The sequence below is a fragment of the Heptranchias perlo genome, unplaced genomic scaffold, assembly GCF_035084215.1.
Source record: "Heptranchias perlo isolate sHepPer1 unplaced genomic scaffold, sHepPer1.hap1 HAP1_SCAFFOLD_605, whole genome shotgun sequence".
Lineage (NCBI taxonomy): Eukaryota > Metazoa > Chordata > Chondrichthyes > Hexanchiformes > Hexanchidae > Heptranchias > Heptranchias perlo.
Genome location: NW_027139629.1, coordinates 33,935 through 60,390, shown reverse-complemented (window position 1 = coordinate 60,390; position 26,456 = coordinate 33,935). Strand labels below are relative to the sequence as shown.

Genomic DNA, 26,456 nt, shown 5'->3' with positions numbered 1-26,456 from the left:
TGGCCCAGTGGTCGAGGACGCAACCTTTTAAATCGTTGAGACCCGGGTTCCAATCCCGGTCGGGGGGATGATTTTCTGGTGCAGATTAATTGGCACCACTCAAAGAAAGTCTCCCCTCCTGAGCGCAATGCTCCACCCTCACCACCACTGCCTTTTCCTCACCGAGACAAACAGACAGTCCGTCCAGTCCAGGAGCGCAGTTTTCATTTGTACTCAGACCCTGCTTGTTCAAAGTTAAGTTATTTTGCAGTTTGAATTATAATCGCTGCCTGCGTGCGAGCGAGCGAACGAGCGGCACTCAGCCCAGGAGAAGAAAAGAATAGCACTGAGCTGAGAAAGTAAGTGCAATATATCAGCTTTATTCTCAGTCATAATACGTACACACGGACAGAGACGCTGGGAAAGAGCTGTTTTTCCTTTTGAATATCTCCCCACAGGGAGGTGCACCGTTGCCAGAGACACTGCAATACTGGGTCGATGCGTGGAGTGGACGGAGCCAAGCCCCTATTCCATCTCCCTGTTGCAAAATTCAATTTAATATTCGGTCCCGAAGCCGAGAAGCGATAACCTCCTGAATAGACGTTTGCCATTTGACTGAGTGTGAAAAGACTGAGTGTCAAAGTGGAAATGGCAACTCAAGCCCTCTGCTGGTGACACTGCTGCTACTGTAGGGAGCCATGTGTTCAGCCTTCTGTATCTGTTTCCAGGGGATTGAGGGCAACTCCCCTGGTGGTCCAGTGGTTAGGACGCAACATTTAAAACTCGTTGAGACCCGGGTTCGAATCCCGGTCAGGGGATGATTTTCTGGTGCAGATTAATTGGCACCGTTCAAGAAAATCTCCCATCCTGAGCGCAATGCTCCACCCAAACCAGTGCCTTTTACTCACCTTAACACTCAGTTAGCAGCACAGTTTGATCTCACAGCTTCCAATGTGGCCATTCACAGTGCACTCCCTCCAAACACACACGCACTGTCTGCTCGCATTTTTAAAGTCAGCAACGTGAAGTTATTTCGCCTCTCGCTTGTGGCAGTTTAAACGTTAACATTGTGTCTCTCTCGCGCTCTCTGTTTCGGGAAATGTCTGACTTGGAAACAATTAATTCTGGAACTGCCAGTTTAAAACTGCAGTAATTTTTCACACAACAACTGGAGTTAAATGTTTCAGGTCAGGAGACCAAGTCTGTGGAAGGTGGCACGTCCCAATACACAGGCTTGCAGCTTCCTGAAAAGTGACCTGAGACTGACGTCTTTCCCTCCAAGGTAAAACTGCAAGAGGGAAAAGGAAGAAAGGGAGTGGCACTCATCCATCCCAGGAGTAAACAAGAAAACCACAGTTGCAATATCTCAGCATTCTGAGTAATAATACAGGCTCCAAAAATCCGTTCAGCATTTTGAATATCTCCCCACAGGGAGGTGCACCGTTGCCAGAGACACTGTAATACTGGGTCGATGCGTGGAGTGGACGGAGCAAGCTCTTGTTCCATCTCCCTGTTCCAAAAATCAATTTAATATTTGGTCCCCAGATAGGGGACATATCAGATATTAAACTGATAAGAACAGAAACTTTTTTTTTTTTTTTTCTGACACTCTGGGGTGCCTTATTGCCTTACAGATTCATTCCAGATTCCTTGCAGTGACATTACATCAAGCCAAAGCTCTACAAGCCAAAGCTCTACACTCTGCCCGAGGGGATTTCTCCCTGACTGCATCCCCCCGGCATACAATGGCAGGAAGGCTCCAAATGGTTGCCTTCCCCCACTTGACCACTTGATCTTCGCCAAAAGGCCGAGAAGCGATAACGCGCTCGATGCGAATTGATCTCCGCTCCTGTTTTCCCTCCCTCTTTGGTCTCTGGCTGACTGTGTCTAAAGCAGTCTAGAAGCACTGCCGTTCTCTCCCACTCTGGGCACATTTTTGCCACCGTTTCTAATTGCAACAGTGGATCAGTTTAAAGAAGTTGCCGTTTTTTCCTTTCTTGCTAGGATTGCTTGACAGATTGGTAAATTTGCCAGTCGGCCACCGATCAGATGGGAGAAGGTGGTGTCTCAACGGACCTCCGTCAGTCAGTCTCAGTCACTAACTCACTGCCGTGGAAGGAAACCGCTTTAAAGAAAACTAGTGACGTGACGTGACGTGTCTCACAGCGAGTGAGTGAGATTGCAACGGCCAATTGAGAAAGAGGTGAGGTGCTGACAATCAGCAGCTCGTGTTTAAACGTTCATTCCACAGCAGGCAAGACCAATCAAAAGAAAATACTGCAGATGCTGGCTCGGCTGGCTGGGCTGGCTGGCTGGAAATGGGAAATAAATACACAAGACGTGTTAAAGGCTGGTTAAACTGTCGAAAGAAACAAGGCGTTAATGTTTCAGAAGTGCCTATTGAAAGATGTCTCTCAAGCTGCTCCCTGACTGGGCCCTGTCCATTGTCACGTTAATCCCAGGGCGGGGCGGGACTGCTTTGACCAGGAGACCTGTTTTCTGGGACGCAGGTGTGACATTCCAGGGAGTGCACCTGCTTTGTGCTGATTCGAAACGACCACGACAACGGCAACTTGCAGTTCTATATTACCACGACAACGCGCGTGTATATATTGCTACAGCAACAACTGGAGGCGGGACATTTCCCTTGAAGGGCGACATGCAAACAACCATCGCCGGCACCGCATCGCTGCAGTATTTTCTCCCAGAGTGTATCATCGGATATACGGTACGATATTTGAGCGGAATTAATCTCTCAGAGCATCAGCACGTTGCGAGCGAAGGGACGTTTTGATTCTTAAAACCTGCCCTTGCAATCGTAAAAGGTAGCGAATGCTGTCTAGTGGCAGTGTGTGGCGACACAAGGCATACTTACCTGGCAGGGGAGAATCTGTGATCCCGAAGGCGGATCTCCCAGGACGAGGCTAGCCCATTGCACTTGGGGTGTGCGCTGACGCCTGCGATGTCCCCAAATGCGGGATACTCGACTGCAAAATTTGTGGTAGTGGGGGACTGCGTTCGCGCTCTCCCCTGCATCGAAACGAAAAGTTAGATTGTCGACCCCGCGGTCCACCAATCGGATGGGTGACGGTGTTGTGTGTGTGTGTGTGTGTGTGTGTGTACGTATGTCAGTCAGTCTCTCACTCAGAGCTGCTGTGGAAGGAAACCTTTTTAAAAAGAACTTGCATATCGAAAGAAAGATGTGTCTCAAGCTGCCGGGGCCCTGTCCATTGTCACGTTAATGGCTGGACTGCTTTGACCAGGAGACCTGTTTCCTGGGTCGGAGGTGTGAGATTCCAGGGGACCTGCTTTGTGCTGATTTCCAACGGCCGTCCCTCCCTCCCTCCCCCCAGGCCTTCCTTCTGAACAACTTTGTCGTTTTATCGAGGGCCAGAAGCCTGCCTGTGAAAGGGAAGGATCAGCCGGTCGGCCCCCTGCTGGTCGCTGCTGCTCGTGGAGCAGGCGTGCGTGTCCTCAGCCTCTCGGACAGGTTCCTCAGGCGGTTGAGGCAGCTCCCCCAGGTGGCCCAGTGGTCGAGAACGCAACCTTTTAAATCGTTGAGACCCGGGTTCCAATCCCGGTCGGGGGGATGATTTTCTGGTGCAGATTAATTGGCACCACTCAAAGAAAGTCTCCCCTCCTGAGCGCAATGCTCCACCCTCACCACCACTGCCTTTTCCTCACCGAGACAAACAGACAGTCCGTCCAGTCCAGGAGCGCAGTTTTCATTTGTACTCAGACCCTGCTTGTTCAAAGTTAAGTTATTTTGCAGTTTGAATTATAATCGCTGCCTGCGTGCGAGCGAGCGAGCGAGCGAACGAGCGGCACTCAGCCCAGGAGAAGAAAAGAATAGCACTGAGCTGAGAAAGTAAGTGCAATATATCAGCTTTATTCTCAGTCATAATACGTACACACGGACAGAGACGCTGGGAAAGAGCTGTTTTTCCTTTTGAATATCTCCCCACAGGGAGGTGCACCGTTGCCAGAGACACTGCAATACTGGGTCGATGCGTGGAGTGGACGGAGCCAAGCCCCTATTCCATCTCCCTGTTGCAAAATTCAATTTAATATTCGGTCCCGAAGCCGAGAAGCGATAACCTCCTGAATAGACGTTTGCCATTTGACTGAGTGTGAAAAGACTGAGTGTCAAAGTGGAAATGGCAACTCAAGCCCTCTGCTGGTGACACTGCTGCTACTGTAGGGAGCCATGTGTTCAGCCTTCTGTATATGTTTGCAGGGGATTGAGGGCAACTCCCCTGGTGGTCCAGTGGTTAGGACGCAACATTTAAAACTCGTTGAGACCCGGGTTCGAATCCTGGTCAGGGGATGATTTTCTGGTGCAGATTAATTGGCACCGTTCAAGAAAATCTCCCATCCTGAGCACAATGCTCCACCCAAACCAGTGCCTTTTACTCACCTTAACACTCAGTTAGCAGCACAGTTTGATCTCACAGCTTCCAATGTGGCCATTCACAGTGCACTCCCTCCAAACACACACGCACTGTCTGCTCGCATTTTTAAAGTCAGCAACGTGAAGTTATTTCGCCTCTCGCTTGTGGCAGTTTGAACGTTAACATTGTGTCTCTCTCGCGCTCTCTGTTTCGGGAAATGTCTGACTTGGAAACAATTAATTCTGGAACTGCCAGTTTAAAACTGCAGTAATTTTTCACACAACAACTGGAGTTAAATGTTTCAGGTCAGGAGACCAAGTCTGTGGAAGGTGGCACGTCCCAATACACAGGCTTGCAGCTTCCTGAAAAGTGACCTGAGACTGACGTCTTTCCCTCCAAGGTAAAACTGCAAGAGGGAAAAGGAAGAAAGGGAGTGGCACTCATCCATCCCAGGAGTAAACAAGAAAACCACAGTTGCAATATCTCAGCATTCTGAGTAATAATACAGGCTCCAAAAATCCGTTCAGCATTTTGAATATCTCCCCACAGGGAGGTGCACCGTTGCCAGAGACACTGTAATACTGGGTCGATGCGTGGAGTGGACGGAGCAAGCTCTTGTTCCATCTCCCTGTTCCAAAAATCAATTTAATATTTGGTCCCCAGATAGGGGACATATCAGATATTAAACTGATAAGAACAGAAACTTTTTTTTTTTTTTTTCTGACACTCTGGGGTGCCTTATTGCCTTACAGATTCATTCCAGATTCCTTGCAGTGACATTACATCAAGCCAAAGCTCTACAAGCCAAAGCTCTACACTCTGCCCGAGGGGATTTCTCCCTGACTGCATCCCCCCGGCATACAATGGCAGGAAGGCTCCAAATGGTTGCCTTCCCCCACTTGACCACTTGATCTTCGCCAAAAGGCCGAGAAGCGATAACGCGCTCGATGCGAATTGATCTCCGCTCCTGTTTTCCCTCCCTCTTTGGTCTCTGGCTGACTGTGTCTAAAGCAGTCTAGAAGCACTGCCGTTCTCTCCCACTCTGGGCACATTTTTGCCACCGTTTCTAATTGCAACAGTGGATCAGTTTAAAGAAGTTGCCGTTTTTTCCTTTCTTGCTAGGATTGCTTGACAGATTGGTAAATTTGCCAGTCGGCCACCGATCAGATGGGAGAAGGTGGTGTCTCAACGGACCTCCGTCAGTCAGTCTCAGTCACTAACTCACTGCCGTGGAAGGAAACCGCTTTAAAGAAAACTAGTGACGTGACGTGACGTGTCTCACAGCGAGTGAGTGAGATTGCAACGGCCAATTGAGAAAGAGGTGAGGTGCTGACAATCAGCAGCTCGTGTTTAAACGTTCATTCCACAGCAGGCAAGACCAATCAAAAGAAAATACTGCAGATGCTGGCTCGGCTGGCTGGGCTGGCTGGCTGGAAATGGGAAATAAATACACAAGACGTGTTAAAGGCTGGTTAAACTGTCGAAAGAAACAAGGCGTTAATGTTTCAGAAGTGCCTATTGAAAGGTGTCTCTCAAGCTGCTCCCTGACTGGGCCCTGTCCATTGTCACGTTAATCCCAGGGCGGGGCGGGACTGCTTTGACCAGGAGACCTGTTTTCTGGGACGCAGGTGTGACATTCCAGGGAGTGCACCTGCTTTGTGCTGATTCGAAACGACCACGACAACGGCAACTTGCAGTTCTATATTACCACGACAACGCGCGTGTATATATTGCTACAGCAACAACTGGAGGCGGGACATTTCCCTTGAAGGGCGACATGCAAACAACCATCGCCGGCACCGCATCGCTGCAGTATTTTCTCCCAGAGTGTATCATCGGATATACGGTACGATATTTGAGCGGAATTAATCTCTCAGAGCATCAGCACGTTGCGAGCGAAGGGACGTTTTGATTCTTAAAACCTGCCCTTGCAATCGTAAAAGGTAGCGAATGCTGTCTAGTGGCAGTGTGTGGCGACACAAGGCATACTTACCTGGCAGGGGAGAATCTGTGATCCCGAAGGCGGATCTCCCAGGACGAGGCTAGCCCATTGCACTTGGGGTGTGCGCTGACGCCTGCGATGTCCCCAAATGCGGGATACTCGACTGCAAAATTTGTGGTAGTGGGGGACTGCGTTCGCGCTCTCCCCTGCATCGAAACGAAAAGTTAGATTGTCGACCCCGCGGTCCACCAATCGGATGGGTGACGGTGTTGTGTGTGTGTGTGTGTGTGTGTGTGTGTACGTATGTCAGTCAGTCTCTCACTCAGAGCTGCTGTGGAAGGAAACCTTTTTAAAAAGAACTTGCATATCGAAAGAAAGATGTGTCTCAAGCTGCCGGGGCCCTGTCCATTGTCACGTTAATGGCTGGACTGCTTTGACCAGGAGACCTGTTTCCTGGGTCGGAGGTGTGAGATTCCAGGGGACCTGCTTTGTGCTGATTTCCAACGGCCGTCCCTCCCTCCCTCCCCCCAGGCCTTCCTTCTGAACAACTTTGTCGTTTTATCGAGGGCCAGAAGCCTGCCTGTGAAAGGGAAGGATCAGCCGGTCGGCCCCCTGCTGGTCGCTGCTGCTCGTGGAGCAGGCGTGCGTGTCCTCAGCCTCTCGGACAGGTTCCTCAGGCGGTTGAGGCAGCTCCCCCAGGTGGCCCAGTGGTCGAGAACGCAACCTTTTAAATCGTTGAGACCCGGGTTCCAATCCCGGTCGGGGGGATGATTTTCTGGTGCAGATTAATTGGCACCACTCAAAGAAAGTCTCCCCTCCTGAGCGCAATGCTCCACCCTCACCACCACTGCCTTTTCCTCACCGAGACAAACAGACAGTCCGTCCAGTCCAGGAGCGCAGTTTTCATTTGTACTCAGACCCTGCTTGTTCAAAGTTAAGTTATTTTGCAGTTTGAATTATAATCGCTGCCTGCGTGCGAGCGAGCGAGCGAGCGAACGAGCGGCACTCAGCCCAGGAGAAGAAAAGAATAGCACTGAGCTGAGAAAGTAAGTGCAATATATCAGCTTTATTCTCAGTCATAATACGTACACACGGACAGAGACGCTGGGAAAGAGCTGTTTTTCCTTTTGAATATCTCCCCACAGGGAGGTGCACCGTTGCCAGAGACACTGCAATACTGGGTCGATGCGTGGAGTGGACGGAGCCAAGCCCCTATTCCATCTCCCTGTTGCAAAATTCAATTTAATATTCGGTCCCGAAGCCGAGAAGCGATAACCTCCTGAATAGACGTTTGCCATTTGACTGAGTGTGAAAAGACTGAGTGTCAAAGTGGAAATGGCAACTCAAGCCCTCTGCTGGTGACACTGCTGCTACTGTAGGGAGCCATGTGTTCAGCCTTCTGTATATGTTTGCAGGGGATTGAGGGCAACTCCCCTGGTGGTCCAGTGGTTAGGACGCAACATTTAAAACTCGTTGAGACCCGGGTTCGAATCCTGGTCAGGGGATGATTTTCTGGTGCAGATTAATTGGCACCGTTCAAGAAAATCTCCCATCCTGAGCGCAATGCTCCACCCAAACCAGTGCCTTTTACTCACCTTAACACTCAGTTAGCAGCACAGTTTGATCTCACAGCTTCCAATGTGGCCATTCACAGTGCACTCCCTCCAAACACACACGCACTGTCTGCTCGCATTTTTAAAGTCAGCAACGTGAAGTTATTTCGCCTCTCGCTTGTGGCAGTTTAAACGTTAACATTGTGTCTCTCTCGCGCTCTCTGTTTCGGGAAATGTCTGACTTGGAAACAATTAATTCTGGAACTGCCAGTTTAAAACTGCAGTAATTTTTCACACAACAACTGGAGTTAAATGTTTCAGGTCAGGAGACCAAGTCTGTGGAAGGTGGCACGTCCCAATACACAGGCTTGCAGCTTCCTGAAAAGTGACCTGAGACTGACGTCTTTCCCTCCAAGGTAAAACTGCAAGAGGGAAAAGGAAGAAAGGGAATGGCACTCATCCATCCCAGGAGTAAACAAGAAAACCACAGTTGCAATATCTCAGCATTCTGAGTAATAATACAGGCTCCAAAAATCCGTTCAGCATTTTGAATATCTCCCCACAGGGAGGTGCACCGTTGCCAGAGACACTGTAATACTGGGTCGATGCGTGGAGTGGACGGAGCAAGCTCTTGTTCCATCTCCCTGTTCCAAAAATCAATTTAATATTTGGTCCCCAGATAGGGGACATATCAGATATTAAACTGATAAGAACAGAAACTTTTTTTTTTTTTTTTCTGACACTCTGGGGTGCCTTATTGCCTTACAGATTCATTCCAGATTCCTTGCAGTGACATTACATCAAGCCAAAGCTCTACAAGCCAAAGCTCTACACTCTGCCCGAGGGGATTTCTCCCTGACTGCATCCCCCCGGCATACAATGGCAGGAAGGCTCCAAATGGTTGCCTTCCCCCACTTGACCACTTGATCTTCGCCAAAAGGCCGAGAAGCGATAACGCGCTCGATGCGAATTGATCTCCGCTCCTGTTTTCCCTCCCTCTTTGGTCTCTGGCTGACTGTGTCTAAAGCAGTCTAGAAGCACTGCCGTTCTCTCCCACTCTGGGCACATTTTTGCCACCGTTTCTAATTGCAACAGTGGATCAGTTTAAAGAAGTTGCCGTTTTTTCCTTTCTTGCTAGGATTGCTTGACAGATTGGTAAATTTGCCAGTCGGCCACCGATCAGATGGGAGAAGGTGGTGTCTCAACGGACCTCCGTCAGTCAGTCTCAGTCACTAACTCACTGCCGTTGAAGGAAACCGCTTTAAAGAAAACTAGTGACGTGACGTGACGTGTCTCACAGCGAGTGAGTGAGATTGCAACGGCCAATTGAGAAAGAGGTGAGGTGCTGACAATCAGCAGCTCGTGTTTAAACGTTCATTCCACAGCAGGCAAGACCAATCAAAAGAAAATACTGCAGATGCTGGCTCGGCTGGCTGGGCTGGCTGGCTGGAAATGGGAAATAAATACACAAGACGTGTTAAAGGCTGGTTAAACTGTCGAAAGAAACAAGGCGTTAATGTTTCAGAAGTGCCTATTGAAAGATGTCTCTCAAGCTGCTCCCTGACTGGGCCCTGTCCATTGTCACGTTAATCCCAGGGCGGGGGCGGGACTGCTTTGACCAGGAGACCTGTTTTCTGGGACGCAGGTGTGACATTCCAGGGAGTGCACCTGCTTTGTGCTGATTCGAAACGACCACGACAACGGCAACTTGCAGTTCTATATTACCACGACAACGCGCGTGTATATATTGCTACAGCAACAACTGGAGGCGGGACATTTCCCTTGAAGGGCGACATGCAAACAACCATCGCCGGCACCGCATCGCTGCAGTATTTTCTCCCAGAGTGTATCATCGGATATACGGTACGATATTTGAGCGGAATTAATCTCTCAGAGCATCAGCACGTTGCGAGCGAAGGGACGTTTTGATTCTTAAAACCTGCCCTTGCAATCGTAAAAGGTAGCGAATGCTGTCTAGTGGCAGTGTGTGGCGACACAAGGCATACTTACCTGGCAGGGGAGAATCTGTGATCCCGAAGGCGGATCTCCCAGGACGAGGCTAGCCCATTGCACTTGGGGTGTGCGCTGACGCCTGCGATGTCCCCAAATGCGGGATACTCGACTGCAAAATTTGTGGTAGTGGGGGACTGCGTTCGCGCTCTCCCCTGCATCGAAACGAAAAGTTAGATTGTCGACCCCGCGGTCCACCAATCGGATGGGTGACGGTGTTGTGTGTGTGTGTGTGTGTGTGTGTGTGTACGTATGTCAGTCAGTCTCTCACTCAGAGCTGCTGTGGAAGGAAACCTTTTTAAAAAGAACTTGCATATCGAAAGAAAGATGTGTCTCAAGCTGCCGGGGCCCTGTCCATTGTCACGTTAATGGCTGGACTGCTTTGACCAGGAGACCTGTTTCCTGGGTCGGAGGTGTGAGATTCCAGGGGACCTGCTTTGTGCTGATTTCCAACGGCCGTCCCTCCCTCCCTCCCCCCAGGCCTTCCTTCTGAACAACTTTGTCGTTTTATCGAGGGCCAGAAGCCTGCCTGTGAAAGGGAAGGATCAGCCGGTCGGCCCCCTGCTGGTCGCTGCTGCTCGTGGAGCAGGCGTGCGTGTCCTCAGCCTCTCGGACAGGTTCCTCAGGCGGTTGAGGCAGCTCCCCCAGGTGGCCCAGTGGTCGAGGACGCAACCTTTTAAATCGTTGAGACCCGGGTTCCAATCCCGGTCGGGGGGATGATTTTCTGGTGCAGATTAATTGGCACCACTCAAAGAAAGTCTCCCCTCCTGAGCGCAATGCTCCACCCTCACCACCACTGCCTTTTCCTCACCGAGACAAACAGACAGTCCGTCCAGTCCAGGAGCGCAGTTTTCATTTGTACTCAGACCCTGCTTGTTCAAAGTTAAGTTATTTTGCAGTTTGAATTATAATCGCTGCCTGCGTGCGAGCGAGCGAACGAGCGGCACTCAGCCCAGGAGAAGAAAAGAATAGCACTGAGCTGAGAAAGTAAGTGCAATATATCAGCTTTATTCTCAGTCATAATACGTACACACGGACAGAGACGCTGGGAAAGAGCTGTTTTTCCTTTTGAATATCTCCCCACAGGGAGGTGCACCGTTGCCAGAGACACTGCAATACTGGGTCGATGCGTGGAGTGGACGGAGCCAAGCCCCTATTCCATCTCCCTGTTGCAAAATTCAATTTAATATTCGGTCCCGAAGCCGAGAAGCGATAACCTCCTGAATAGACGTTTGCCATTTGACTGAGTGTGAAAAGACTGAGTGTCAAAGTGGAAATGGCAACTCAAGCCCTCTGCTGGTGACACTGCTGCTACTGTAGGGAGCCATGTGTTCAGCCTTCTGTATCTGTTTCCAGGGGATTGAGGGCAACTCCCCTGGTGGTCCAGTGGTTAGGACGCAACATTTAAAACTCGTTGAGACCCGGGTTCGAATCCCGGTCAGGGGATGATTTTCTGGTGCAGATTAATTGGCACCGTTCAAGAAAATCTCCCATCCTGAGCGCAATGCTCCACCCAAACCAGTGCCTTTTACTCACCTTAACACTCAGTTAGCAGCACAGTTTGATCTCACAGCTTCCAATGTGGCCATTCACAGTGCACTCCCTCCAAACACACACGCACTGTCTGCTCGCATTTTTAAAGTCAGCAACGTGAAGTTATTTCGCCTCTCGCTTGTGGCAGTTTAAACGTTAACATTGTGTCTCTCTCGCGCTCTCTGTTTCGGGAAATGTCTGACTTGGAAACAATTAATTCTGGAACTGCCAGTTTAAAACTGCAGTAATTTTTCACACAACAACTGGAGTTAAATGTTTCAGGTCAGGAGACCAAGTCTGTGGAAGGTGGCACGTCCCAATACACAGGCTTGCAGCTTCCTGAAAAGTGACCTGAGACTGACGTCTTTCCCTCCAAGGTAAAACTGCAAGAGGGAAAAGGAAGAAAGGGAGTGGCACTCATCCATCCCAGGAGTAAACAAGAAAACCACAGTTGCAATATCTCAGCATTCTGAGTAATAATACAGGCTCCAAAAATCCGTTCAGCATTTTGAATATCTCCCCACAGGGAGGTGCACCGTTGCCAGAGACACTGTAATACTGGGTCGATGCGTGGAGTGGACGGAGCAAGCTCTTGTTCCATCTCCCTGTTCCAAAAATCAATTTAATATTTGGTCCCCAGATAGGGGACATATCAGATATTAAACTGATAAGAACAGAAACTTTTTTTTTTTTTTTTCTGACACTCTGGGGTGCCTTATTGCCTTACAGATTCATTCCAGATTCCTTGCAGTGACATTACATCAAGCCAAAGCTCTACAAGCCAAAGCTCTACACTCTGCCCGAGGGGATTTCTCCCTGACTGCATCCCCCCGGCATACAATGGCAGGAAGGCTCCAAATGGTTGCCTTCCCCCACTTGACCACTTGATCTTCGCCAAAAGGCCGAGAAGCGATAACGCGCTCGATGCGAATTGATCTCCGCTCCTGTTTTCCCTCCCTCTTTGGTCTCTGGCTGACTGTGTCTAAAGCAGTCTAGAAGCACTGCCGTTCTCTCCCACTCTGGGCACATTTTTGCCACCGTTTCTAATTGCAACAGTGGATCAGTTTAAAGAAGTTGCCGTTTTTTCCTTTCTTGCTAGGATTGCTTGACAGATTGGTAAATTTGCCAGTCGGCCACCGATCAGATGGGAGAAGGTGGTGTCTCAACGGACCTCCGTCAGTCAGTCTCAGTCACTAACTCACTGCCGTGGAAGGAAACCGCTTTAAAGAAAACTAGTGACGTGACGTGACGTGTCTCACAGCGAGTGAGTGAGATTGCAACGGCCAATTGAGAAAGAGGTGAGGTGCTGACAATCAGCAGCTCGTGTTTAAACGTTCATTCCACAGCAGGCAAGACCAATCAAAAGAAAATACTGCAGATGCTGGCTCGGCTGGCTGGGCTGGCTGGCTGGAAATGGGAAATAAATACACAAGACGTGTTAAAGGCTGGTTAAACTGTCGAAAGAAACAAGGCGTTAATGTTTCAGAAGTGCCTATTGAAAGATGTCTCTCAAGCTGCTCCCTGACTGGGCCCTGTCCATTGTCACGTTAATCCCAGGGCGGGGCGGGACTGCTTTGACCAGGAGACCTGTTTTCTGGGACGCAGGTGTGACATTCCAGGGAGTGCACCTGCTTTGTGCTGATTCGAAACGACCACGACAACGGCAACTTGCAGTTCTATATTACCACGACAACGCGCGTGTATATATTGCTACAGCAACAACTGGAGGCGGGACATTTCCCTTGAAGGGCGACATGCAAACAACCATCGCCGGCACCGCATCGCTGCAGTATTTTCTCCCAGAGTGTATCATCGGATATACGGTACGATATTTGAGCGGAATTAATCTCTCAGAGCATCAGCACGTTGCGAGCGAAGGGACGTTTTGATTCTTAAAACCTGCCCTTGCAATCGTAAAAGGTAGCGAATGCTGTCTAGTGGCAGTGTGTGGCGACACAAGGCATACTTACCTGGCAGGGGAGAATCTGTGATCCCGAAGGCGGATCTCCCAGGACGAGGCTAGCCCATTGCACTTGGGGTGTGCGCTGACGCCTGCGATGTCCCCAAATGCGGGATACTCGACTGCAAAATTTGTGGTAGTGGGGGACTGCGTTCGCGCTCTCCCCTGCATCGAAACGAAAAGTTAGATTGTCGACCCCGCGGTCCACCAATCGGATGGGTGACGGTGTTGTGTGTGTGTGTGTGTGTGTGTGTGTACGTATGTCAGTCAGTCTCTCACTCAGAGCTGCTGTGGAAGGAAACCTTTTTAAAAAGAACTTGCATATCGAAAGAAAGATGTGTCTCAAGCTGCCGGGGCCCTGTCCATTGTCACGTTAATGGCTGGACTGCTTTGACCAGGAGACCTGTTTCCTGGGTCGGAGGTGTGAGATTCCAGGGGACCTGCTTTGTGCTGATTTCCAACGGCCGTCCCTCCCTCCCTCCCCCCAGGCCTTCCTTCTGAACAACTTTGTCGTTTTATCGAGGGCCAGAAGCCTGCCTGTGAAAGGGAAGGATCAGCCGGTCGGCCCCCTGCTGGTCGCTGCTGCTCGTGGAGCAGGCGTGCGTGTCCTCAGCCTCTCGGACAGGTTCCTCAGGCGGTTGAGGCAGCTCCCCCAGGTGGCCCAGTGGTCGAGAACGCAACCTTTTAAATCGTTGAGACCCGGGTTCCAATCCCGGTCGGGGGGATGATTTTCTGGTGCAGATTAATTGGCACCACTCAAAGAAAGTCTCCCCTCCTGAGCGCAATGCTCCACCCTCACCACCACTGCCTTTTCCTCACCGAGACAAACAGACAGTCCGTCCAGTCCAGGAGCGCAGTTTTCATTTGTACTCAGACCCTGCTTGTTCAAAGTTAAGTTATTTTGCAGTTTGAATTATAATCGCTGCCTGCGTGCGAGCGAGCGAGCGAGCGAACGAGCGGCACTCAGCCCAGGAGAAGAAAAGAATAGCACTGAGCTGAGAAAGTAAGTGCAATATATCAGCTTTATTCTCAGTCATAATACGTACACACGGACAGAGACGCTGGGAAAGAGCTGTTTTTCCTTTTGAATATCTCCCCACAGGGAGGTGCACCGTTGCCAGAGACACTGCAATACTGGGTCGATGCGTGGAGTGGACGGAGCCAAGCCCCTATTCCATCTCCCTGTTGCAAAATTCAATTTAATATTCGGTCCCGAAGCCGAGAAGCGATAACCTCCTGAATAGACGTTTGCCATTTGACTGAGTGTGAAAAGACTGAGTGTCAAAGTGGAAATGGCAACTCAAGCCCTCTGCTGGTGACACTGCTGCTACTGTAGGGAGCCATGTGTTCAGCCTTCTGTATATGTTTGCAGGGGATTGAGGGCAACTCCCCTGGTGGTCCAGTGGTTAGGACGCAACATTTAAAACTCGTTGAGACCCGGGTTCGAATCCTGGTCAGGGGATGATTTTCTGGTGCAGATTAATTGGCACCGTTCAAGAAAATCTCCCATCCTGAGCACAATGCTCCACCCAAACCAGTGCCTTTTACTCACCTTAACACTCAGTTAGCAGCACAGTTTGATCTCACAGCTTCCAATGTGGCCATTCACAGTGCACTCCCTCCAAACACACACGCACTGTCTGCTCGCATTTTTAAAGTCAGCAACGTGAAGTTATTTCGCCTCTCGCTTGTGGCAGTTTGAACGTTAACATTGTGTCTCTCTCGCGCTCTCTGTTTCGGGAAATGTCTGACTTGGAAACAATTAATTCTGGAACTGCCAGTTTAAAACTGCAGTAATTTTTCACACAACAACTGGAGTTAAATGTTTCAGGTCAGGAGACCAAGTCTGTGGAAGGTGGCACGTCCCAATACACAGGCTTGCAGCTTCCTGAAAAGTGACCTGAGACTGACGTCTTTCCCTCCAAGGTAAAACTGCAAGAGGGAAAAGGAAGAAAGGGAGTGGCACTCATCCATCCCAGGAGTAAACAAGAAAACCACAGTTGCAATATCTCAGCATTCTGAGTAATAATACAGGCTCCAAAAATCCGTTCAGCATTTTGAATATCTCCCCACAGGGAGGTGCACCGTTGCCAGAGACACTGTAATACTGGGTCGATGCGTGGAGTGGACGGAGCAAGCTCTTGTTCCATCTCCCTGTTCCAAAAATCAATTTAATATTTGGTCCCCAGATAGGGGACATATCAGATATTAAACTGATAAGAACAGAAACTTTTTTTTTTTTTTTTCTGACACTCTGGGGTGCCTTATTGCCTTACAGATTCATTCCAGATTCCTTGCAGTGACATTACATCAAGCCAAAGCTCTACAAGCCAAAGCTCTACACTCTGCCCGAGGGGATTTCTCCCTGACTGCATCCCCCCGGCATACAATGGCAGGAAGGCTCCAAATGGTTGCCTTCCCCCACTTGACCACTTGATCTTCGCCAAAAGGCCGAGAAGCGATAACGCGCTCGATGCGAATTGATCTCCGCTCCTGTTTTCCCTCCCTCTTTGGTCTCTGGCTGACTGTGTCTAAAGCAGTCTAGAAGCACTGCCGTTCTCTCCCACTCTGGGCACATTTTTGCCACCGTTTCTAATTGCAACAGTGGATCAGTTTAAAGAAGTTGCCGTTTTTTCCTTTCTTGCTAGGATTGCTTGACAGATTGGTAAATTTGCCAGTCGGCCACCGATCAGATGGGAGAAGGTGGTGTCTCAACGGACCTCCGTCAGTCAGTCTCAGTCACTAACTCACTGCCGTGGAAGGAAACCGCTTTAAAGAAAACTAGTGACGTGACGTGACGTGTCTCACAGCGAGTGAGTGAGATTGCAACGGCCAATTGAGAAAGAGGTGAGGTGCTGACAATCAGCAGCTCGTGTTTAAACGTTCATTCCACAGCAGGCAAGACCAATCAAAAGAAAATACTGCAGATGCTGGCTCGGCTGGCTGGGCTGGCTGGCTGGAAATGGGAAATAAATACACAAGACGTGTTAAAGGCTGGTTAAACTGTCGAAAGAAACAAGGCGTTAATGTTTCAGAAGTGCCTATTGAAAGGTGTCTCTCAAGCTGCTCCCTGACTGGGCCCTGTCCATTGTCACGTTAATCCCAGGGCGGGGCGGGACTGCTTTGACCAGGAGACCTGTTTTCTGGGACGCAGGTGTGACATTCCAGGGAGTGCACCTGCTTTGTGCTGATTCGAAACGACCACGACAACGGCAACTTGCAGTTCTATATTACCACGACAACGCGCGTGTATATATTGCTACAGCAACAACTGGAGGCGGGACATTTCCCTTGAAGGGCGACATGCAAACAACCATCGCCGGCACCGCATCGCTGCAGTATTTTCTCCCAGAGTGTATCATCGGATATACGGTACGATATTTGAGCGGAATTAATCTCTCAGAGCATCAGCACGTTGCGAGCGAAGGGACGTTTTGATTCTTAAAACCTGCCCTTGCAATCGTAAAAGGTAGCGAATGCTGTCTAGTGGCAGTGTGTGGCGACACAAGGCATACTTACCTGGCAGGGGAGAATCTGTGATCCCGAAGGCGGATCTCCCAGGACGAGGCTAGCCCATTGCACTTGGGGTGTGCGCTGACGCCTGCGATGTCCCCAAATGCGGGATACTCGACTGCAAAATTTGTGGTAGTGGGGGACTGCGTTCGCGCTCTCCCCTGCATCGAAACGAAAAGTTAGATTGTCGACCCCGCGGTCCACCAATCGGATGGGTGACGGTGTTGTGTGTGTGTGTGTGTGTGTGTGTGTGTACGTATGTCAGTCAGTCTCTCACTCAGAGCTGCTGTGGAAGGAAACCTTTTTAAAAAGAACTTGCATATCGAAAGAAAGATGTGTCTCAAGCTGCCGGGGCCCTGTCCATTGTCACGTTAATGGCTGGACTGCTTTGACCAGGAGACCTGTTTCCTGGGTCGGAGGTGTGAGATTCCAGGGGACCTGCTTTGTGCTGATTTCCAACGGCCGTCCCTCCCTCCCTCCCCCCAGGCCTTCCTTCTGAACAACTTTGTCGTTTTATCGAGGGCCAGAAGCCTGCCTGTGAAAGGGAAGGATCAGCCGGTCGGCCCCCTGCTGGTCGCTGCTGCTCGTGGAGCAGGCGTGCGTGTCCTCAGCCTCTCGGACAGGTTCCTCAGGCGGTTGAGGCAGCTCCCCCAGGTGGCCCAGTGGTCGAGAACGCAACCTTTTAAATCGTTGAGACCCGGGTTCCAATCCCGGTCGGGGGGATGATTTTCTGGTGCAGATTAATTGGCACCACTCAAAGAAAGTCTCCCCTCCTGAGCGCAATGCTCCACCCTCACCACCACTGCCTTTTCCTCACCGAGACAAACAGACAGTCCGTCCAGTCCAGGAGCGCAGTTTTCATTTGTACTCAGACCCTGCTTGTTCAAAGTTAAGTTATTTTGCAGTTTGAATTATAATCGCTGCCTGCGTGCGAGCGAGCGAGCGAGCGAACGAGCGGCACTCAGCCCAGGAGAAGAAAAGAATAGCACTGAGCTGAGAAAGTAAGTGCAATATATCAGCTTTATTCTCAGTCATAATACGTACACACGGACAGAGACGCTGGGAAAGAGCTGTTTTTCCTTTTGAATATCTCCCCACAGGGAGGTGCACCGTTGCCAGAGACACTGCAATACTGGGTCGATGCGTGGAGTGGACGGAGCCAAGCCCCTATTCCATCTCCCTGTTGCAAAATTCAATTTAATATTCGGTCCCGAAGCCGAGAAGCGATAACCTCCTGAATAGACGTTTGCCATTTGACTGAGTGTGAAAAGACTGAGTGTCAAAGTGGAAATGGCAACTCAAGCCCTCTGCTGGTGACACTGCTGCTACTGTAGGGAGCCATGTGTTCAGCCTTCTGTATATGTTTGCAGGGGATTGAGGGCAACTCCCCTGGTGGTCCAGTGGTTAGGACGCAACATTTAAAACTCGTTGAGACCCGGGTTCGAATCCTGGTCAGGGGATGATTTTCTGGTGCAGATTAATTGGCACCGTTCAAGAAAATCTCCCATCCTGAGCACAATGCTCCACCCAAACCAGTGCCTTTTACTCACCTTAACACTCAGTTAGCAGCACAGTTTGATCTCACAGCTTCCAATGTGGCCATTCACAGTGCACTCCCTCCAAACACACACGCACTGTCTGCTCGCATTTTTAAAGTCAGCAACGTGAAGTTATTTCGCCTCTCGCTTGTGGCAGTTTGAACGTTAACATTGTGTCTCTCTCGCGCTCTCTGTTTCGGGAAATGTCTGACTTGGAAACAATTAATTCTGGAACTGCCAGTTTAAAACTGCAGTAATTTTTCACACAACAACTGGAGTTAAATGTTTCAGGTCAGGAGACCAAGTCTGTGGAAGGTGGCACGTCCCAATACACAGGCTTGCAGCTTCCTGAAAAGTGACCTGAGACTGACGTCTTTCCCTCCAAGGTAAAACTGCAAGAGGGAAAAGGAAGAAAGGGAGTGGCACTCATCCATCCCAGGAGTAAACAAGAAAACCACAGTTGCAATATCTCAGCATTCTGAGTAATAATACAGGCTCCAAAAATCCGTTCAGCATTTTGAATATCTCCCCACAGGGAGGTGCACCGTTGCCAGAGACACTGTAATACTGGGTCGATGCGTGGAGTGGACGGAGCAAGCTCTTGTTCCATCTCCCTGTTCCAAAAATCAATTTAATATTTGGTCCCCAGATAGGGGACATATCAGATATTAAACTGATAAGAACAGAAACTTTTTTTTTTTTTTTTCTGACACTCTGGGGTGCCTTATTGCCTTACAGATTCATTCCAGATTCCTTGCAGTGACATTACATCAAGCCAAAGCTCTACAAGCCAAAGCTCTACACTCTGCCCGAGGGGATTTCTCCCTGACTGCATCCCCCCGGCATACAATGGCAGGAAGGCTCCAAATGGTTGCCTTCCCCCACTTGACCACTTGATCTTCGCCAAAAGGCCGAGAAGCGATAACGCGCTCGATGCGAATTGATCTCCGCTCCTGTTTTCCCTCCCTCTTTGGTCTCTGGCTGACTGTGTCTAAAGCAGTCTAGAAGCACTGCCGTTCTCTCCCACTCTGGGCACATTTTTGCCACCGTTTCTAATTGCAACAGTGGATCAGTTTAAAGAAGTTGCCGTTTTTTCCTTTCTTGCTAGGATTGCTTGACAGATTGGTAAATTTGCCAGTCGGCCACCGATCAGATGGGAGAAGGTGGTGTCTCAACGGACCTCCGTCAGTCAGTCTCAGTCACTAACTCACTGCCGTGGAAGGAAACCGCTTTAAAGAAAACTAGTGACGTGACGTGACGTGTCTCACAGCGAGTGAGTGAGATTGCAACGGCCAATTGAGAAAGAGGTGAGGTGCTGACAATCAGCAGCTCGTGTTTAAACGTTCATTCCACAGCAGGCAAGACCAATCAAAAGAAAATACTGCAGATGCTGGCTCGGCTGGCTGGGCTGGCTGGCTGGAAATGGGAAATAAATACACAAGACGTGTTAAAGGCTGGTTAAACTGTCGAAAGAAACAAGGCGTTAATGTTTCAGAAGTGCCTATTGAAAGGTGTCTCTCAAGCTGCTCCCTGACTGGGCCCTGTCCATTGTCACGTTAATCCCAGGGCGGGGCGGGACTGCTTTGACCAGGAGACCTGTTTTCTGGGACGCAGGTGTGACATTCCAGGGAGTGCACCTGCTTTGTGCTGATTCGAAACGACCACGACAACGGCAACTTGCAGTTCTATATTACCACGACAACGCGCGTGTATATATTGCTACAGCAACAACTGGAGGCGGGACATTTCCCTTGAAGGGCGACATGCAAACAACCATCGCCGGCACCGCATCGCTGCAGTATTTTCTCCCAGAGTGTATCATCGGATATACGGTACGATATTTGAGCGGAATTAATCTCTCAGAGCATCAGCACGTTGCGAGCGAAGGGACGTTTTGATTCTTAAAACCTGCCCTTGCAATCGTAAAAGGTAGCGAATGCTGTCTAGTGGCAGTGTGTGGCGACACAAGGCATACTTACCTGGCAGGGGAGAATCTGTGATCCCGAAGGCGGATCTCCCAGGACGAGGCTAGCCCATTGCACTTGGGGTGTGCGCTGACGCCTGCGATGTCCCCAAATGCGGGATACTCGACTGCAAAATTTGTGGTAGTGGGGGACTGCGTTCGCGCTCTCCCCTGCATCGAAACGAAAAGTTAGATTGTCGACCCCGCGGTCCACCAATCGGATGGGTGACGGTGTTGTGTGTGTGTGTGTGTGTGTGTGTGTGTACGTATGTCAGTCAGTCTCTCACTCAGAGCTGCTGTGGAAGGAAACCTTTTTAAAAAGAACTTGCATATCGAAAGAAAGATGTGTCTCAAGCTGCCGGGGCCCTGTCCATTGTCACGTTAATGGCTGGACTGCTTTGACCAGGAGACCTGTTTCCTGGGTCGGAGGTGTGAGATTCCAGGGGACCTGCTTTGTGCTGATTTCCAACGGCCGTCCCTCCCTCCCTCCCCCCAGGCCTTCCTTCTGAACAACTTTGTCGTTTTATCGAGGGCCAGAAGCCTGCCTGTGAAAGGGAAGGATCAGCCGGTCGGCCCCCTGCTGGTCGCTGCTGCTCGTGGAGCAGGCGTGCGTGTCCTCAGCCTCTCGGACAGGTTCCTCAGGCGGTTGAGGCAGCTCCCCCAGGTGGCCCAGTGGTCGAGAACGCAACCTTTTAAATCGTTGAGACCCGGGTTCCAATCCCGGTCGGGGGGATGATTTTCTGGTGCAGATTAATTGGCACCACTCAAAGAAAGTCTCCCCTCCTGAGCGCAATGCTCCACCCTCACCACCACTGCCTTTTCCTCACCGAGACAAACAGACAGTCCGTCCAGTCCAGGAGCGCAGTTTTCATTTGTACTCAGACCCTGCTTGTTCAAAGTTAAGTTATTTTGCAGTTTGAATTATAATCGCTGCCTGCGTGCGAGCGAGCGAGCGAGCGAACGAGCGGCACTCAGCCCAGGAGAAGAAAAGAATAGCACTGAGCTGAGAAAGTAAGTGCAATATATCAGCTTTATTCTCAGTCATAATACGTACACACGGACAGAGACGCTGGGAAAGAGCTGTTTTTCCTTTTGAATATCTCCCCACAGGGAGGTGCACCGTTGCCAGAGACACTGCAATACTGGGTCGATGCGTGGAGTGGACGGAGCCAAGCCCCTATTCCATCTCCCTGTTGCAAAATTCAATTTAATATTCGGTCCCGAAGCCGAGAAGCGATAACCTCCTGAATAGACGTTTGCCATTTGACTGAGTGTGAAAAGACTGAGTGTCAAAGTGGAAATGGCAACTCAAGCCCTCTGCTGGTGACACTGCTGCTACTGTAGGGAGCCATGTGTTCAGCCTTCTGTATATGTTTGCAGGGGATTGAGGGCAACTCCCCTGGTGGTCCAGTGGTTAGGACGCAACATTTAAAACTCGTTGAGACCCGGGTTCGAATCCTGGTCAGGGGATGATTTTCTGGTGCAGATTAATTGGCACCGTTCAAGAAAATCTCCCATCCTGAGCACAATGCTCCACCCAAACCAGTGCCTTTTACTCACCTTAACACTCAGTTAGCAGCACAGTTTGATCTCACAGCTTCCAATGTGGCCATTCACAGTGCACTCCCTCCAAACACACACGCACTGTCTGCTCGCATTTTTAAAGTCAGCAACGTGAAGTTATTTCGCCTCTCGCTTGTGGCAGTTTGAACGTTAACATTGTGTCTCTCTCGCGCTCTCTGTTTCGGGAAATGTCTGACTTGGAAACAATTAATTCTGGAACTGCCAGTTTAAAACTGCAGTAATTTTTCACACAACAACTGGAGTTAAATGTTTCAGGTCAGGAGACCAAGTCTGTGGAAGGTGGCACGTCCCAATACACAGGCTTGCAGCTTCCTGAAAAGTGACCTGAGACTGACGTCTTTCCCTCCAAGGTAAAACTGCAAGAGGGAAAAGGAAGAAAGGGAGTGGCACTCATCCATCCCAGGAGTAAACAAGAAAACCACAGTTGCAATATCTCAGCATTCTGAGTAATAATACAGGCTCCAAAAATCCGTTCAGCATTTTGAATATCTCCCCACAGGGAGGTGCACCGTTGCCAGAGACACTGTAATACTGGGTCGATGCGTGGAGTGGACGGAGCAAGCTCTTGTTCCATCTCCCTGTTCCAAAAATCAATTTAATATTTGGTCCCCAGATAGGGGACATATCAGATATTAAACTGATAAGAACAGAAACTTTTTTTTTTTTTTTTCTGACACTCTGGGGTGCCTTATTGCCTTACAGATTCATTCCAGATTCCTTGCAGTGACATTACATCAAGCCAAAGCTCTACAAGCCAAAGCTCTACACTCTGCCCGAGGGGATTTCTCCCTGACTGCATCCCCCCGGCATACAATGGCAGGAAGGCTCCAAATGGTTGCCTTCCCCCACTTGACCACTTGATCTTCGCCAAAAGGCCGAGAAGCGATAACGCGCTCGATGCGAATTGATCTCCGCTCCTGTTTTCCCTCCCTCTTTGGTCTCTGGCTGACTGTGTCTAAAGCAGTCTAGAAGCACTGCCGTTCTCTCCCACTCTGGGCACATTTTTGCCACCGTTTCTAATTGCAACAGTGGATCAGTTTAAAGAAGTTGCCGTTTTTTCCTTTCTTGCTAGGATTGCTTGACAGATTGGTAAATTTGCCAGTCGGCCACCGATCAGATGGGAGAAGGTGGTGTCTCAACGGACCTCCGTCAGTCAGTCTCAGTCACTAACTCACTGCCGTGGAAGGAAACCGCTTTAAAGAAAACTAGTGACGTGACGTGACGTGTCTCACAGCGAGTGAGTGAGATTGCAACGGCCAATTGAGAAAGAGGTGAGGTGCTGACAATCAGCAGCTCGTGTTTAAACGTTCATTCCACAGCAGGCAAGACCAATCAAAAGAAAATACTGCAGATGCTGGCTCGGCTGGCTGGGCTGGCTGGCTGGAAATGGGAAATAAATACACAAGACGTGTTAAAGGCTGGTTAAACTGTCGAAAGAAACAAGGCGTTAATGTTTCAGAAGTGCCTATTGAAAGGTGTCTCTCAAGCTGCTCCCTGACTGGGCCCTGTCCATTGTCACGTTAATCCCAGGGCGGGGCGGGACTGCTTTGACCAGGAGACCTGTTTTCTGGGACGCAGGTGTGACATTCCAGGGAGTGCACCTGCTTTGTGCTGATTCGAAACGACCACGACAACGGCAACTTGCAGTTCTATATTACCACGACAACGCGCGTGTATATATTGCTACAGCAACAACTGGAGGCGGGACATTTCCCTTGAAGGGCGACATGCAAACAACCATCGCCGGCACCGCATCGCTGCAGTATTTTCTCCCAGAGTGTATCATCGGATATACGGTACGATATTTGAGCGGAATTAATCTCTCAGAGCATCAGCACGTTGCGAGCGAAGGGACGTTTTGATTCTTAAAACCTGCCCTTGCAATCGTAAAAGGTAGCGAATGCTGTCTAGTGGCAGTGTGTGGCGACACAAGGCATACTTACCTGGCAGGGGAGAATCTGTGATCCCGAAGGCGGATCTCCCAGGACGAGGCTAGCCCATTGCACTTGGGGTGTGCGCTGACGCCTGCGATGTCCCCAAATGCGGGATACTCGACTGCAAAATTTGTGGTAGTGGGGGACTGCGTTCGCGCTCTCCCCTGCATCGAAACGAAAAGTTAGATTGTCGACCCCGCGGTCCACCAATCGGATGGGTGACGGTGTTGTGTGTGTGTGTGTGTGTGTGTGTGTGTACGTATGTCAGTCAGTCTCTCACTCAGAGCTGCTGTGGAAGGAAACCTTTTTAAAAAGAACTTGCATATCGAAAGAAAGATGTGTCTCAAGCTGCCGGGGCCCTGTCCATTGTCACGTTAATGGCTGGACTGCTTTGACCAGGAGACCTGTTTCCTGGGTCGGAGGTGTGAGATTCCAGGGGACCTGCTTTGTGCTGATTTCCAACGGCCGTCCCTCCCTCCCTCCCCCCAGGCCTTCCTTCTGAACAACTTTGTCGTTTTATCGAGGGCCAGAAGCCTGCCTGTGAAAGGGAAGGATCAGCCGGTCGGCCCCCTGCTGGTCGCTGCTGCTCGTGGAGCAGGCGTGCGTGTCCTCAGCCTCTCGGACAGGTTCCTCAGGCGGTTGAGGCAGCTCCCCCAGGTGGCCCAGTGGTCGAGGACGCAACCTTTTAAATCGTTGAGACCCGGGTTCCAATCCCGGTCGGGGGGATGATTTTCTGGTGCAGATTAATTGGCACCACTCAAAGAAAGTCTCCCCTCCTGAGCGCAATGCTCCACCCTCACCACCACTGCCTTTTCCTCACCGAGACAAACAGACAGTCCGTCCAGTCCAGGAGCGCAGTTTTCATTTGTACTCAGACCCTGCTTGTTCAAAGTTAAGTTATTTTGCAGTTTGAATTATAATCGCTGCCTGCGTGCGAGCGAGCGAGCGAGCGAACGAGCGGCACTCAGCCCAGGAGAAGAAAAGAATAGCACTGAGCTGAGAAAGTAAGTGCAATATATCAGCTTTATTCTCAGTCATAATACGTACACACGGACAGAGACGCTGGGAAAGAGCTGTTTTTCCTTTTGAATATCTCCCCACAGGGAGGTGCACCGTTGCCAGAGACACTGCAATACTGGGTCGATGCGTGGAGTGGACGGAGCCAAGCCCCTATTCCATCTCCCTGTTGCAAAATTCAATTTAATATTCGGTCCCGAAGCCGAGAAGCGATAACCTCCTGAATAGACGTTTGCCATTTGACTGAGTGTGAAAAGACTGAGTGTCAAAGTGGAAATGGCAACTCAAGCCCTCTGCTGGTGACACTGCTGCTACTGTAGGGAGCCATGTGTTCAGCCTTCTGTATATGTTTGCAGGGGATTGAGGGCAACTCCCCTGGTGGTCCAGTGGTTAGGACGCAACATTTAAAACTCGTTGAGACCCGGGTTCGAATCCTGGTCAGGGGATGATTTTCTGGTGCAGATTAATTGGCACCGTTCAAGAAAATCTCCCATCCTGAGCACAATGCTCCACCCAAACCAGTGCCTTTTACTCACCTTAACACTCAGTTAGCAGCACAGTTTGATCTCACAGCTTCCAATGTGGCCATTCACAGTGCACTCCCTCCAAACACACACGCACTGTCTGCTCGCATTTTTAAAGTCAGCAACGTGAAGTTATTTCGCCTCTCGCTTGTGGCAGTTTGAACGTTAACATTGTGTCTCTCTCGCGCTCTCTGTTTCGGGAAATGTCTGACTTGGAAACAATTAATTCTGGAACTGCCAGTTTAAAACTGCAGTAATTTTTCACACAACAACTGGAGTTAAATGTTTCAGGTCAGGAGACCAAGTCTGTGGAAGGTGGCACGTCCCAATACACAGGCTTGCAGCTTCCTGAAAAGTGACCTGAGACTGACGTCTTTCCCTCCAAGGTAAAACTGCAAGAGGGAAAAGGAAGAAAGGGAGTGGCACTCATCCATCCCAGGAGTAAACAAGAAAACCACAGTTGCAATATCTCAGCATTCTGAGTAATAATACAGGCTCCAAAAATCCGTTCAGCATTTTGAATATCTCCCCACAGGGAGGTGCACCGTTGCCAGAGACACTGTAATACTGGGTCGATGCGTGGAGTGGACGGAGCAAGCTCTTGTTCCATCTCCCTGTTCCAAAAATCAATTTAATATTTGGTCCCCAGATAGGGGACATATCAGATATTAAACTGATAAGAACAGAAACTTTTTTTTTTTTTTTTCTGACACTCTGGGGTGCCTTATTGCCTTACAGATTCATTCCAGATTCCTTGCAGTGACATTACATCAAGCCAAAGCTCTACAAGCCAAAGCTCTACACTCTGCCCGAGGGGATTTCTCCCTGACTGCATCCCCCCGGCATACAATGGCAGGAAGGCTCCAAATGGTTGCCTTCCCCCACTTGACCACTTGATCTTCGCCAAAAGGCCGAGAAGCGATAACGCGCTCGATGCGAATTGATCTCCGCTCCTGTTTTCCCTCCCTCTTTGGTCTCTGGCTGACTGTGTCTAAAGCAGTCTAGAAGCACTGCC

The 26,456-nt window shown here is 50.0% G+C and overlaps 7 non-coding genes and 16 pseudogenes across 7 annotated transcripts; 7 read left to right on the top strand and 16 right to left on the bottom strand.

The window, feature by feature from the left end:
* Positions 1–436: 436 nt before the first annotated feature.
* Positions 437–565, bottom strand: LOC137317247 (U2 spliceosomal RNA; annotated as a pseudogene).
* Positions 566–1,409: 844 nt separating this feature from the next.
* Positions 1,410–1,615, bottom strand: LOC137317314 (U2 spliceosomal RNA; annotated as a pseudogene).
* Positions 1,616–2,846: 1,231 nt separating this feature from the next.
* LOC137317278 (U1 spliceosomal RNA) lies at positions 2,847–3,012 on the top strand. The gene has a single exon (XR_010961671.1). It is a non-coding gene; the product is annotated as a U1 spliceosomal RNA (small nuclear RNA).
* A 933-nt stretch (positions 3,013–3,945) lies between these two features.
* Positions 3,946–4,074, bottom strand: LOC137317246 (U2 spliceosomal RNA; annotated as a pseudogene).
* Positions 4,075–4,918: 844 nt separating this feature from the next.
* Positions 4,919–5,124, bottom strand: LOC137317313 (U2 spliceosomal RNA; annotated as a pseudogene).
* A 1,231-nt stretch (positions 5,125–6,355) lies between these two features.
* Positions 6,356–6,521, top strand: LOC137317277 (U1 spliceosomal RNA). Its single transcript, XR_010961670.1, has one exon. It is a non-coding gene; the product is annotated as a U1 spliceosomal RNA (small nuclear RNA).
* A 935-nt stretch (positions 6,522–7,456) lies between these two features.
* Positions 7,457–7,585, bottom strand: LOC137317245 (U2 spliceosomal RNA; annotated as a pseudogene).
* An 844-nt stretch (positions 7,586–8,429) lies between these two features.
* LOC137317312 (U2 spliceosomal RNA) lies at positions 8,430–8,635 on the bottom strand (annotated as a pseudogene).
* A 1,232-nt stretch (positions 8,636–9,867) lies between these two features.
* On the top strand, positions 9,868–10,033 carry LOC137317275 (U1 spliceosomal RNA). Its single transcript, XR_010961668.1, has one exon. It is a non-coding gene; the product is annotated as a U1 spliceosomal RNA (small nuclear RNA).
* Positions 10,034–10,960: 927 nt separating this feature from the next.
* LOC137317244 (U2 spliceosomal RNA) lies at positions 10,961–11,089 on the bottom strand (annotated as a pseudogene).
* An 844-nt stretch (positions 11,090–11,933) lies between these two features.
* LOC137317311 (U2 spliceosomal RNA) lies at positions 11,934–12,139 on the bottom strand (annotated as a pseudogene).
* Positions 12,140–13,370: 1,231 nt separating this feature from the next.
* On the top strand, positions 13,371–13,536 carry LOC137317274 (U1 spliceosomal RNA). The gene has a single exon (XR_010961667.1). It is a non-coding gene; the product is annotated as a U1 spliceosomal RNA (small nuclear RNA).
* Positions 13,537–14,469: 933 nt separating this feature from the next.
* On the bottom strand, positions 14,470–14,598 carry LOC137317243 (U2 spliceosomal RNA; annotated as a pseudogene).
* Positions 14,599–15,442: 844 nt separating this feature from the next.
* Positions 15,443–15,648, bottom strand: LOC137317309 (U2 spliceosomal RNA; annotated as a pseudogene).
* A 1,231-nt stretch (positions 15,649–16,879) lies between these two features.
* On the top strand, positions 16,880–17,045 carry LOC137317273 (U1 spliceosomal RNA). Its single transcript, XR_010961666.1, has one exon. It is a non-coding gene; the product is annotated as a U1 spliceosomal RNA (small nuclear RNA).
* A 935-nt stretch (positions 17,046–17,980) lies between these two features.
* LOC137317242 (U2 spliceosomal RNA) lies at positions 17,981–18,109 on the bottom strand (annotated as a pseudogene).
* Positions 18,110–18,953: 844 nt separating this feature from the next.
* On the bottom strand, positions 18,954–19,159 carry LOC137317308 (U2 spliceosomal RNA; annotated as a pseudogene).
* Positions 19,160–20,390: 1,231 nt separating this feature from the next.
* LOC137317272 (U1 spliceosomal RNA) lies at positions 20,391–20,556 on the top strand. Its single transcript, XR_010961665.1, has one exon. It is a non-coding gene; the product is annotated as a U1 spliceosomal RNA (small nuclear RNA).
* Positions 20,557–21,491: 935 nt separating this feature from the next.
* Positions 21,492–21,620, bottom strand: LOC137317241 (U2 spliceosomal RNA; annotated as a pseudogene).
* An 844-nt stretch (positions 21,621–22,464) lies between these two features.
* LOC137317307 (U2 spliceosomal RNA) lies at positions 22,465–22,670 on the bottom strand (annotated as a pseudogene).
* A 1,231-nt stretch (positions 22,671–23,901) lies between these two features.
* On the top strand, positions 23,902–24,067 carry LOC137317264 (U1 spliceosomal RNA). The gene has a single exon (XR_010961664.1). It is a non-coding gene; the product is annotated as a U1 spliceosomal RNA (small nuclear RNA).
* Positions 24,068–25,002: 935 nt separating this feature from the next.
* On the bottom strand, positions 25,003–25,131 carry LOC137317239 (U2 spliceosomal RNA; annotated as a pseudogene).
* Positions 25,132–25,975: 844 nt separating this feature from the next.
* LOC137317306 (U2 spliceosomal RNA) lies at positions 25,976–26,181 on the bottom strand (annotated as a pseudogene).
* Between the last annotated feature and the right edge of the window lie 275 nt (positions 26,182–26,456).